Source organism: Eschrichtius robustus, chromosome 6 (assembly GCF_028021215.1).
Source record: "Eschrichtius robustus isolate mEscRob2 chromosome 6, mEscRob2.pri, whole genome shotgun sequence".
NCBI classification, from domain to species: domain Eukaryota; kingdom Metazoa; phylum Chordata; class Mammalia; order Artiodactyla; family Eschrichtiidae; genus Eschrichtius; species Eschrichtius robustus.
This window is the reverse complement of record NC_090829.1, coordinates 92,709,849-92,724,454: the sequence shown is the minus strand read 5'-3', so window position 1 is coordinate 92,724,454 and position 14,606 is coordinate 92,709,849. Positions and strand designations below refer to the sequence as shown.

Below are 14,606 nucleotides of genomic sequence, written 5' to 3'. Positions count from 1 at the left end.
AAGAGAGGGGCTTCCCTGGTGGCGCAGTGGTTGAGAATCTGCCTGCCAATGCAGGGCACACGGGTTCGAGCCCTGGTCTGGGAAGATCCCACATGCCGCGGAGCAACTAGGCCCGTGTGCCACAACTACTGAGCCTGCGCGTCTGGAGCCTGTGCTCCGCAACAAGAGAGGCCGCAATAGTGAGAGGCCCGCGCACCGCGATGAAGAGCGGCCCCCGCTTGCCACAACTAGAGAAAGCCCTCGCACAGAAACGAAGACCCAACACAGCCATAAATAAATATATAAATTAAAAAAATAATAATAATAATTAAGAGAACTAAAATTGGGTCATTTGTAGAGACGTGGATGGACCTAGAGAGTGCCATACAGAACGAAGTAAGTCAAAAAGAGGAAAGCAAATATCGTACAATAACACATATATGTGGAATCTAGAAAAATGGTATAGATGATCTTATTTTCAAAGCAGAAATAGAGACATAGACGTAGAGAACAAATGTATGGATACCAAGGGGGAAAGGGGTGGGGAGGGAGGAATTGGGAGACAGGGATTGACACATATATATTATTGATACTATGTATAAAATAGACAACTGATTGGAACATACTGTATAGCACAGGGAACTCTACCTAATGCACTGTGGTAACCTAAATGGGAGGGAAATCCAAAAGGAAGGGGATATCTGTATGTGTATGGCTGATTCATTTTGTTGTGCAGCGGAGACTAACACAACATTGTAAAGCAACCATACGCCAATGAAAAAAATTTTTTAAAGTCATTAGAAAAATTAGAGAAAAAAAAAAAGAATTAAGAGAATTAAATCCCTGCATAATCCATGTACAGGTTTTTGTGTGAATACAAGTATTCAGTTCTTCAGGATGAATGCCCAAAAGAACAACTTCTGGGTTGTATGGTAGTTGCATGTTTAGTTTTTTTAAGAAACTGCCAAACTCTTCTCTAGAGTAGCTGTACCATTTTACATTCCCACCAGCAATGTATGTTATCTAATTTTTCTACATTCTTGTCTACACTATGTGTTGTCACTGTCTTTGTTTTAGTCATTTTTAGACATTCTGATAGGTGCACAGTGATATCTCATGATGTTAATATCCATTTCACTAATAGCTAATGATGATGAACATCCTTTTTATGTGATTATATGCCATCTGTATATCCTCTTCAGAGAAATGTTTGTCTCTTGCCCATTATCTAATTGAGTGTTTGTTTTACTATTGAGTTTTGAGGGTGCTTTATATATTCTACATACTAATTCTTTGATGGATATATGGTTGGTAAATATTTTCTCCCAGTCTTTACCAGTCTGTAGCTTATCTTGTCATCCTATCAACAGGTTTTTTTTTTTTTGGCAGAATAAAGGTTTTCATTTTGATGAGGTTCAAGTTATCAATTTTTCCTTTTATGGATGGTACTTTTAATGTCAATTTTAAGAACTCTTTGCCTAACTGTAGAGCTTAAAAATTTTCTGTATTTTTTCTAAGAATGTTATAATTTTACATTTTCAATTTAAGTCTGTGATCCATTTTGAGTTGACGTTTGTGTAAGATGTGAAGGTATGAGACACTGATCAAGGTTCTTTTTTTTTTTTTTTAATGGATATCCAGTTGCTCCAGCTATCCTTCCTCCATTGAATTTCTTTTGCACTTCTGTCAAAAATCAGTTGGGTATACATTTGTGGGCATATTTCTGGGTTCTCTATTCTGCTGCATTGAGCTCTGCGTCTATCTCTCCATCAATACCACACAGCAAGGACTCTGATAACACAAATATTAGATTTTTTTGTTTTAGTTCTACAGATCTCTGAGGCTGTGCTAATTTTTTTTCAGTCTCTTTTCTCGTTTTTTTCCACATTGGGCAATTTCTATCGTTCTGTCATCAAGTTCTTTGTCTTTTCCCACCATTCTGCTGTTGAGCCAATTTATTAGCTTTTTAAAAATTGTGCTTACTATATTTTTTAGTTCTAAAATTTCCATTGGATTCTTCTTTATATCTTCTATTTCTTCCTGAGACTTTTTGATTTCTTTGCTGAGACGTTTTTTCTTTGTTTGAGCAAGTTAATAACTGTTCATTGAGGTATTTTCATGATGGTTGCTTAAACCCTTTTTCAGATAATTATTATATCTCTCTCTGCTTGGTGTTGGCATCTATTGGTTATCTTTTTTTATTTCAGTTTGAGATCTTCCCTCTTCTTCAAATAAGGCGTCATTTTTATTGAAACCTGGACATTGTAGATGTTATGTTATGAAACACTTTTATCTTATTTGTCTCCTGCATTAGCTGGGTTTCTGAAACCACTGGGCAGGGGAAGGAGAGGAGCTGACTTTTACAGCCGGGTGGAGGCAGATGCCCAGGTTCCTCACTCAGCCTTCATATATACCCAAGGTGGGAGCTAACTGGTACTGTGGAGCAGTGGTGGAAACTCCATCCCCCGAGCAGGACAACGGTGGTAACTCTCTAGTTGAAAAGATACTGCGTTGTTATTGTTGTCGCTCCCATCCTGGCCTCTACTGACACTGTTCCCTGTTTCTCAGGGCGTCCACGAGGGTCACATTAGAAAATCCTGAGCTCCCAGAAAGTCCCCAAAACTCAAGGAAGAAATCTCCCTTCACTCATAGTCTTTTGAACAGCTTCATGCTCGACTCTGGCATGCCCCTAAAATGATCTTAAAATCAAAAGTTACACTGAGCTCAGCTCGCTGCCAAGCAAGCACTTTCCCGAGGCAGGTCTTAAAATATGCTAATAGGAATGTAAAAACATTAAATTTATTTTACACCCATAAGACTCACACTGGAATATTCATCTTCAGCTATGGATTCCTATCTGAATGTTTAATTTAATGAAACCAAAGGCATCTGAATAAAAGGTTGCAAAATTTATAATACACAACTGCTTGTCAAGACAATTTATTACTGGTACACTATATGCCTGCGGATGTGATTTTATGCAGTTTAGATGCCAACATCTAGAACTATCTTTCATATCTGTAAGTATTATCTACTCTGTCTTTGCTCCTCTCCTGAGATGATTTCCTGAGTCCTTTGTTCCCTGAGTAGCTGTGAGAATGGGTAAGGAGCTGATACCCTCTTACTGCTAAGTCCTCAACTGCAGACTTAACTTTTTAAAGACTCAGCAGGTCTGGTAGAAAACTAAGGCAAAGCAACATACCTCAAGAAATCTCCTCACTCCTCAGTGGACATGGAGTCCCAGGAAAAGAGAAGTAGACTATCAGGCTATCCTTAACTATCACTCACTCAGAACTAATTGCTGGGAACATTTTCCCATCAACACTTCTTTCTCTGGTCAGGCACTTGCCTCCTAGACCGATGTGAGGTTCAATTTCCTTTTATAAAAGTTGATGAATATAAAGCTCAGTCTCATCACCACTGGACTATAACTTAGGTATGGCCTTTTAGGTAACGCATACCACCCTCAGAGCAGGGAAAGAGGACGTTGCTCTTGCCCTCCACCACTCGCTCCCAGCATACAAGGGGAGGAGTCTATGGGGCCATGGGACTAGGTCCAACCAGATACATGCCCCCAGTTTTGGGCCACTCTCTTTGTACCTAGGACCCTACTATGTCTTCTCCAATTGACCCAACCTTCTTTCAGGGCCTGCACAAGCACTTCCAAGGGCCTATACTACTAAGGTTATATCAACTGATGTGAGCTTAGGTATAGTCAAGGATGGCGTTTTGCAGAAGATGTGGATGGGGGAGTCCAATAATTCAAATTTGAAGTTGGCCTTCCAGGCAATTATAAAAGTATATTTGTCAAAGAAGGAGGATAGAATATATTTTATCTACCAGTCTGTTGGCTTGATTTATAACTTCTAAATATTTAGACATATGGCAAATGGGCCTCCATCTCTATATTCCTTGCTGAGATCTTGTAACTATTAGTTAAAGCCTAGGCTAAATCTGTGTGTAGTAAGAGTAAATGTCTACAATTATTTGCTAATTATGAGTCAGAGGAGCTGGTTCCAAAGAAAGTGCCAGTATAAAAAAATTACAACTGTGTATCTTTAAGACCCTGGGAAACGGGATAGTTAAGGATGGAAGAGATGGAGGCAACTCTATAAAACCTGGTAATCAGAAAACACTTTAAGATCATGGGAGTAGCATCCTCCAGGGAGGATTCCTTCACCCCTAAATGAATGAGGTGCCCGCATCCATGAGATCACTGTATCCTGTCCTACCACAGCACTGTACTGTAATTACTTACGTGTCTACATCCCCCACTAGACTGAGTTCTAGGACAGAGAGACTATTAATTTGGTTTACTACTTTATCCTCAGTAATCTGGCATAATGTATAGTAGGTGTTCAATTAACATATTTTGAATGACCAAATCAAAAAATGAATAAATTGTGCTATCCTAACTGAGATGAAACAAAAAATGAAGGACCAACATTTCCAAATCTTCACATACTGGGCAATCTGAGAAAAGCTCTCCTCAGAAAAATGGATAAGAACAGGTTATAACTAGTAAGAAAATATAAATTTGATTCATCAGAGAAATAAACTCTGGATCAAAAAGTCACAGTATTCTGATAACTAGAGAGAAATTTTCCAGTTTGAGAAAGCTTTATGAGTTCCCTAAGGATAAGACTGGAGTCTAATCCATCTCTGTATCCCCAGAACGTAATGCAGTGTCTGTAATATAGTACGTGCTCAAAAAGAGTTTGTTGATTGAATAGATTAAGACACTTTCCAAGAAAAAAATGTACTAAACTCTATTTCAGTGTTATATGAACACTGTTCAGAATACGTGCTCTAATAAGTATTGAAATTCAATCAAAAGATACATTTTGATTGTGTAATTGTTACCTTTAAATGTACTGGATTGTAAACTCCATGACATAGCTCATGTGTATAAGGAGTATGAGTACAAAGATACAATTTGTTTCCAAGAATCATTTAAATAAATGATAGTGTTCCAGTTATCTACAACTGTACAACAAATCCCCCAAAACTTTGTGGCTTAAAACCATAATAATCATTCAATTACCTCTTATGGTTTCTTTGGGTCAGGTATTTGACCAGGGCACAGGGGGAACAACTTGTGTCTTTTCTATGACGTTCGAGGTCTCAGCTGAGAAGACTTGAAGGCTGAAGTAACTGAATGGCTGGAGGACAAAATCATCTAATAGCTCATTCATGCACATTTCTGAAGGTTGTTGCTAACTACTGACTTGGGCCTTAGCTGTGGGTTTATTAGGGTTATCTGCAAAATACTTAGCAGTAATCTCTCATGGTTTTTCTGTTTCTTTAGAGCATAGTGAGAGGGTTCTAAGAGTAAGTACCCCAGAAAGAGCAGGCAGAAGCTCTATCACCATTTGCTGTTTAGATTCAGAAGTCATATAGCTTCACTTCTACCATAGTCACAGGTCCACCCAGACTCTAAGGAAGAGTGTCAACATCACATTATAAGAAAAGCATAAAGGATAGGCGATCTTATTGTTGCTGCCAACATGGAAAATACAATCTGCTACAGTCGACTCTCTGGCCACTATAATTCACATCCCTCAAACATACAAACCGCCTCCATTCCCACCATCAAGACTACCAAGTCTCATTCCATTACAGCAACAGCTCAAAGTCCATGAGAATCATCTAAATCAAGCAGATGGGGCTCCTTAGCTGAGATTCTTCAACTACAGCTCCTTAAGCACCCTTCCTTTCCAGCTGGAGACTTAAGACATTAGGAGACAAGTTAGGCATTAACAGATTATCAGAGCAGCGTCTTTCCTACAAATGACTCAGGCAGCAACAGCGGACAATACAATAGTGGACAGGACAAACATTCAAAAAGGGGAAAAGCAGGAGGCACATAGTAGTCACAAGTTAACAGCAATTCTGAAATCCATCCTAATATATATTGCCAGTTCCTTAATTACTGCTCCCTAGGAATGATTCTCCATGACTCTTTGTTCTGCCTTATGAATTATCTTTCCTTTTATGTATAAGTCAGCTCATGTTTGCAGCTGAGTAATTTTCTCAAGATGTGTCTTGTTAGTAAAAATTGTGGGGAAAGGGACTGAAAGTCTCTTTTACTCGTACGCTCTGTCCCTTTCAGTCCAAGCTGGTGGTGCCTCCATGAAATTAAAAATTCCATGAGATTTTCTACGACTTTTTTTGGTGTTCATTCACTTCATTAGGCAAAAGTCATAACCACAAATCTCTTCTGGATGAGCTCCTCTACCTAGTCTTCCTTGAAACATTGCTATGGTTCAACATATGTAAGAATCTTGAAGCCTTATTACTTAACAGAGATCTATAAGGTACACCCATAAGGTCCTTAGAGAGGCTTTAGTCTGTCTAAAAGAGTCGATGAAGCGCCACCTTAAATCTTTCTGAGGTCTCAAAAAAAGATTATACAGTCATATTCCTGGCTTTTTCTTTAGACCATGTTTTCCTGACAATGACGTGGATCTGACATATATTAGGAAGGCTTTTCTTAATTTTAGAATAATTTTCCATTTGGAGAGGTGGGAATGAAAAACAGTTTTGTTTTTACATGTGATTCCTGGCTCCTTTATTTTTAACAGTTTGTTTTATAGCTTATCTCCTTGTTTTCATATTTTATCATGGGTGCCAAGAAGTTCAGTGACACTTTCAACATTCTCCCTGGAAGGTTCTTTAACTAGATCATGGAATTCATTAGATACATATACTATTTTCCATATACTGTAAGTGTCAATGTCACCAAACTTTTCGCCACTATATAACCATGGTTCCTTTACCTCTAGTCTCCAATAACATTTTTCTTACTTTCCTTTAAGCCTTCACCAGTAGCCTCCCTGTGGCTTTTAGGTGTCCACTAACTCATTCTTTAGGGTCCTTTAGGCTTCCCTTAACAGTCTTCTCAATGTCCTTCCAGCTTCCATCTGCCATCGAAAGCCAAAGCCACCTGTTTTAATTGTTTAGCTGCTCATTTCCAGCACCCAAATCTGTTCTGGCTTTTTGTTGCTGAGCAAAAATTACTCCAACACCTTATGGATATTTATTATATCTCACAATTTCTGTGCATCAGAAATTTGGACAGGGCACAGAAGTGACGGCTTGCCTCTGCTCCACAACGTCTGGAGTCTCAGCTGGGAAGACTCAAAGGCTGGGGGCTGAAATCATCTGAAGCTTTGGTCACTCAGGTGCCTTGAGGTTAATGCTGGCTATTAGCTGGGCCCTTGGCTAGGGTGATCAGTCAGAACACCTACATATGGCCAATCCATATGGTCTCTTCATCTCCTCACAGCATGGTGATTGTGTTCAAAGAATAAGCTGTATTGCCTTTTATGGCCTATCTTTGGAAGTCACATAGTATGACTCTTGCCTTAGTCAAAGGCATGCCCAAATTCAAGGAAAGGTAACACAGACAACCTTCCTCCTTTGCCCCAACGTTTCAGCGGGAGAAATGCCTATAATATATCATAAGAAGTACAGGTAGAATAAGAGAACTTATTGCAACCATTTTGGTAAATATGATCTGCCACACATACTATTAAAAGAAGACTGAGATGTCTATGCTTACATGCCTCCAAAATTCAAAGTGTAATGATATCTTGTCTTGTATCTTAAGAATATGTATTTGAAATATATACATTTTTTTCTGATTTTAATGCTATAAAGAGGATTTAGTGCTCCTCTACAAAATACCCCAAGTTTACAAATAAATATAGTAAGGCACAGAGAGTTAAAATAACTTGTCTAAGTCACTGAACCAATTAATAGTCTTTTAACTTCCAGTAGAGTTATCTTCCCATCATATATCCTGTTACATTAAAATGCTTAAAATGCTCTCTCCTCTCTCATCTAACATGGTATCTATAATACCCAAATCATCAACAATACAGCAAGTCTTTCTGAAAAGTTTTAGAAATACAGGTGATGGCTAAACCTATACATATATGAACAATTAATTTACAACAAAGGAGCCAAGAACATACAATGGAGAAAGGAGAGTCTCTTCAATAAATGGTGTTGGGAAAACTAGACAGTCACATGCAAAAGAATGAAATTAGACCACTGTTACACCATAAACAAAAATTAACTCAAAATGAATTAAAGACTTGAGTGTAAGACCTAAAACTATAAAACTCCTAGAGGAAAACACAGGCGGTAACTTCACTGACATAGATCTTAGCGATGTTTTTGTGGATCTGATTACAAAGGCAAGGGAAGCAGGAGCAAAAATAAACAAATGAGACTACATCAAACTAAAAAACACAGCAAAGGATAAACCATCATCAAAATGAAAAGGCTGCCAACTGAATATAGGTTTTTGCAAATCATACATGCAACAAAAGGGTTAATATCCAAAATATATAAAGAACTCATACCAAAAAAAACCCCTCATACAATTTAACAACAACAACAAAAAACCTGATTAAAAAATGAGCAGAAGATCTGAATAGACATTTTTCCAAAGAAGACATACAGGTGGCCAACAGACACTAAAAGATGTTCAACGTAACTTTTATGGAAATGCAAATCAAAACCACAGTGATATCACCTCACACCTGTCAGAATGGCTATTATCAAAAAGACAACAAATAACAAATGTTGGCGAGGATATGGAGAAAAGGAAACCCTCATACAACGTTGGTAGGAATGTAAATTGGTGCAGCCACTATGGAAAACAGTATGGAGCTATTCTACGTCTGGGTATTTATCCAAAGAAACAAAAACACTAATTTGAAAAGATACATATACCCCAATGTTCATAGCAACATTACTTACAATAGCCAAGATATGAAAACAATCTAAGTGTCCACTGACAGATGAATGAATAAAGAAGATGAGCTATATATACATAATAAACTACTCAGCCATAAAAAAGAATGAAATCTTGCCATTTGCGATGACATAGATGGACCTTGAAGGTATTATGTTAAGTGAAATAAGTCAGAAGATGAAAAACAAAAACCATATAATTTCACTCATATGTAGAATCTAAAAAAGAGAAGAACAAGAACAAGAACAAACGAAACAAAACAATAACAAACTCATAGACACAGAGTACAGGTTGGTGGTTACCAGAAAGGAAGGGGGTTACGAAGTGGATGAAATGGATGAAGGAGGTCAAGCATATGGTGATGGATGGTAAGTCGACTTTTGGTGATGATCACTACAACAAAGTTGTAGTGAATACAGATATCAAATCATAATGTTGTACACCTGAAACTTATATAATGTTATGTACTTAATTTAACTCAATAAAAAATTAATTTTAAAAAGTTTTATCACCTTATAACTTTGTAGTAAGAATACAATACAAAGTCACATTTCCTGTATGCAAAAAGCTAGAACTTGTATCTCTGAACAAGCTGCAGGTTAACCAATAAAACTTGCTTTGAACAGAAAGGAATATAAACATTTAACTCATCTTTCTTTCTCTTTCCTCAGTGCAAACTCTGGGTACATGTGTTTCATTTTACTGTCTATAGGCAGTAGGACTATATAGGCATTTAGGCATTTAGGCATTTAGGACTATATAGGCATTTTTCCCTCTGGTAGTACCGCTGAGATGTTTTAATTGGAGAAAGCATGGGTGGGGGCCAGTGTTGCCTAACTGATTCCTGAGCAAAATCTTTGTAAAAACACGCAATTAGTTGATTTTTCTTTGTGGGCTACTACCATCAATAATCTAGAATTGAATTATTCATTCTCAAAAATAATAAAAATAAATAAAAACATACCTACTGTGAAAAAGAAAGAAATACAGGATTCCTTTTTTCATAAAGTAATTTCTTTAAGCCCTTGTGAAAGTTGCAGGAACCTTTAAATATTACAATAAGCATTCAGCTCAAGCAAGACCCTCAGGTGTGTTAAGCTTACAACTCCACTTACAGTAACAGGGGTATGCAAGGCAAAAACATAACTACTCCAAATTTGTTTTTAAACATTTATTGACCTTGAGAGTTCAGAGCCTATAATGCTGTTCTCATCCAGAACTAATCACTGACACTTCATAACTCAAATGCTGACAAATTTCCTCTCAGCTGCTGTCAAAGATAGCGTAATTATATTTAAGGTACTTTTTTCTGGAATGTTTCATATATTTTGGATAGCAGTGTTGGAGTCTAATTTTAAAGGTGTTCATTTGTCAACAGAATATTTTTAAAATTCTAATTTCTGAAAACAGTGATATATGAATATTAAATGCAGATAAAACCCATTAACATGTAATACTGCCTTCAGTCTTTAGAAAGCAACATGCTACTTCTCACTCAGAACTGTGCCTTTAATAGGCCTGAGGTCAGACTGTGAGCTACAAAGAAAAACAGTTCTTATTTAAAAATTGACAAAAATAAATAAAAGTAAACCAGCTGACAGTAATAACTTCATATATATTGCTGCTTACCCATAAACATTGAACAATTAACCTATTTTTAAAAATATTATTAAAAATATTTTATCTATATTTTTGCTTTAAAAATAAAACAGATGCCAGAAAAAACTACCAGTCTACACCATTACATAACACAATTTTAATGTAATTAAATTAGTCATCCAATACCCACATCAGATAATTTTTTAGACCCTAAACCAAATTAAGAAAAATCATTTATTTCATGGAGAAAGAACCATCTTATCTGTATCTATGAACTACTCACAAAAATTGATACAAATCACAAAGAAAGGTTTAATGTACTTAAAAATGAAGAAATCATACAGTAACTGAGTTGATTACTCTGGAAAAAAAGTACTGTAAAGGTCAATTACAGAAGTTTAAACAATATATCTACAATAATGTGGAGATTAAAATCACAACATAAAAATTTTACAATATGACAAATCATTATTCTTATGTAAAGAACTGATGCAAATTAATAAATAAGTAAAAATGAAAGACCCTCCTATCTGTTATGGAAAAATAACAGTTGAGTAAGTAGTTGAATAAACAGCAAAAATAAATGTATAATAAACATCTGAATAAATGTTTAACATCACTAAGAATCATTTACATGCAAATTAAATCAATAGAATCCAATTTTAATTGGTAAAATAAACAATGATTAAAAAATAAGAACATTCAGTTCTGGAAATGGTGCATTGAAACTAGGCACTCCCAACCACAACTGATAATAGTCTAAACTGATACAATTTTTATGAAGAACAACCCAGTTATTAGTTGCTTGAAAAGTATCCAAAACCTATGACTAAGTGATTCTACTTTTGAGGGTCTGTTTTATGAAATTAAATTGAAAAGAAGATAAAATTTATGTCAACACCACATATTATTGCATTGTTTATTACCAGTAAAATGGTGGACACAACATAAATATTCAGCTTTAGGAAATGATTAAATCCAATCCTTATATACTTATATAAAGATTTTACAAAGATTTTTACATATTGTGAACAACTGCATGTGAAATAATATTAATAAGAAAGGGTACACAAATATTCATTATACTTCCCATTACATAAAATGTATATCAAAGAAGCCTGGAATACAATATTCCAAAAAGTCGGGAGTAACTCCGGCTTTACGGAAGTACTATGAGAGATTTAATTTGTTTTTGCTTTCCGTGTTTTAAAAACAAGTCTGTATCACTTACTATTAGAAAAAGGGAAAAAGAGAGAAAATGTTTAATCATTTAAGAGGGAAAAATTTAAAAAGAAAATATTAGCCTCTGGCAAGCATTAGTATAACAATAGGTAAAAATAATGTTTAAATCTTGGTTGAAAACTTCTATTCATTTTCTTTCATGTAATGATCCACTGACTTTCCTCTTAAAATTCTGTACAAGGATTTTTTTTTTAATACGGAAAATCCGAGTCATTCTTTTTAAGAGACTATGATGATTATACACCTGCTTGTTTTCCTTTCATCCTTGCCTACCAGGAAGTGCAGGGTCAAGTGTCCTTCTGAGAAAAACAATCATGCTATTCTATTTTCCTAACAGTCATCTACCTGCCTAGTCAACTGCCATTTTCACTTACATCTACAGCTTTTTAACATGTTTTATGATAGATCTGTTACATCAGATGCTGCCATACTTTTTTTAAAATGTGTATAATGTAGAATATGTGAAAACAACTTAAAAGAATTGCATGATGATGAGAAAATTTGCATAGTTAATTAGGGACAGAAGTTTTCAAATTAATGAAGGTTTAAAAGTAAAAATAAATTTAATCAATGTTTTTCACCTTAAATTTTGGACTCTAAGTAAATCCTGGGTTTTTAAGTATAAAGGTTATCAGGGTGACTAGAAAGAGAAGCCAGGAAAACCATTTTCTCTGCAAGAAAAATTAAGCTAATTGCATGTATGGAGGGCTTGTCAATAGGATTAACAGTTGAAGTGCTTCTGATTATATTATTTGTCTACACATACTATTACTCTGTGGCAGCTTTCTCTTGTAACAAATTCTATTCTTTATATTAATCCTTGAACAAGTCTTCTCTCTCTGATGTAAAAAGCTTTCTACCAAATAAATAAGTGAGCCATTGAAGCGTAGAAGAATAGGGTGGCTATATTTCATCACCTTCCTGGTTGTGCTGTGGGTCTGTTTTCTGTACAAGGTGATAACTTATGGATATCAAGGCTCCATTTCCATCAATTCTCTTTAGGAAATGAATCTTTGTCTTCAGACTGTGTTATCATCATTGTCTGATACCAAAATGAGGCTTTTTTTCTATCATAATTTGATCACTTCTAAATTACAGCACATTTTGAATATTCTTGCATCTCTGTGCTACAAATATTGTAATATCATTTCCCCGACTTTTAAAGTAAAGCTATGAATTCACTTTCAAAAATGCTTTTAAAAAATCTTCCCAAAGTGGAATTAAATATCTGTTTGTATTGCTCTCAACAAATGACAATAATGTTTTAGGAAGTTATAGATTTATCCCTATGAATATGTACATGCTTTGAAATACAAACTCTAGAAAATGTCAACGTGGCCTGGAAGATTAACATTAATCTTGTCAAATTCTGCAAGGGACAAAAAAGAGAGGGTTAGCTAGTAGATGAGACTTAGGTGCTGTTGGACACCCATGTAAAGTATAAAAACTTTGGTGCCTTATTAGCGATAACTTAGTTAAATGGTTGTAATTGTTTTTCCAAAATGAACATTGGTTAGAGTGCTTGGTTGTTATATGAACTGGCTTCGGTTACTAATGTCTAGAGCTTAGAATTTAGAAAAAATATTTATGTGAACTGCTCATTTTACCTTTTTTAATACCTTATATATAAATTGATTAAAATAATTTCAAACACACATAACACATGTTCTCCCTGTGCAAAATTAAGATGTGAGATTAAAGAAAATGTTGATAACTAACTTAAATTTCAGTCTCATTCCCAGAGGTACCCAACATTATCAGGTGAGTATGCATCCTTCCTCCTCCTTTTATCACATTTATGTATAACTATTAAACATAATATATAATAATATATATGTAAAATACCATATACTTTAATGTGTATGTAAAATTTTATAGTATTTTATATATACTACACGTACAAACACAAATCCATAAAAATTCCAATAGCAATGTAGGAATATACCTATTACCACTGAAAATGAGCTTTTTTTTCATCTTACATGAATTACTTATATAAGTATTTCCTCCGTTTTTCCTATAAGGCTATTTATCTTTTCCTTATTGATTTGTGTAGCTTTTTGTGTATTCTAAATATTAACGTGTCTCTTGCTGTATTTAAATTTTAATTGTAATGTCAATTTCTTCAAGTCTTCCTTCATAAGTTTGGCTACTTAATTTACTTTAGAAAGGTTTCTCCAACCTAAAGATCAAATATACATTCTTCTATATTGTCTTCTAACGGTTTTATAATTTACTTTCACATGAATATATTTAATCTATTTTTCATTTATCTTATAAGTTGTGTGAGTAAGAAATCATATCTTAAAAATTTTATAGAACACACCCAACTTTTATCTTATTTACTGAATAACCCATTCTCCATACTGACTTAAAATGTCTCCTTTAGAATTTATGTCAAATTCGAAGGAAGGAAGAGAGAAGTAAACACTTCTGGGCTCTTTACTCCATTTACCTATTTGCTAATATCTTTTCAATTAATAATTACTTAATTCCTATTTAATTACTATAATTTTTAACACTTTATTAGGGCAAGCTTCCACCATTGCTTTTCTTTCAATATCGTCTTGGCTATTTTTTCACATTTACTTTTACTTATAAATTGCCATCAGCTTCTCAAGTTCATTGGAAAAAAATCTATTGATTTTGAATGGTTTGACTTTAAATTACAGATCTAGATTACAGATTTGCCTTATGGGAATTGAAATATTTAAAATGATAAATTTCTCACCCATAAAATTTTCTCTCTCTCCATTTTTGCAGCTCTTCTAACAAAATTCCTTAAATAACATTTTAGATATTTTAAAATTTTAATCCTGAGTTCTGTGGACAGACTTGCTGGCTTTTTTCTTAAGTGCTTTATGGTTTGTGTATTTGTTGTTGCTATTAGCTATTTTTATTTGGATTATTAACTCTGTATTCCCTAGTTTGTTAAGTTCACATATATGAAAGTAATTACTTTTGTATCTTGATATTTTATCTAGCCATCTTGTTGAACAAGCTTGAGTTCTGATAGTTT

At 34.8% G+C, this 14,606-nt stretch overlaps 1 protein-coding gene across 4 annotated transcripts in view; it reads right to left on the bottom strand.

Annotated features, from left to right (window-relative positions):
* Positions 1-14,606, bottom strand: part of LOC137766472 (uncharacterized) — a 738,098-nt gene that overhangs the window by 249,384 nt on the left and 474,108 nt on the right. The window lies entirely within an intron of this gene.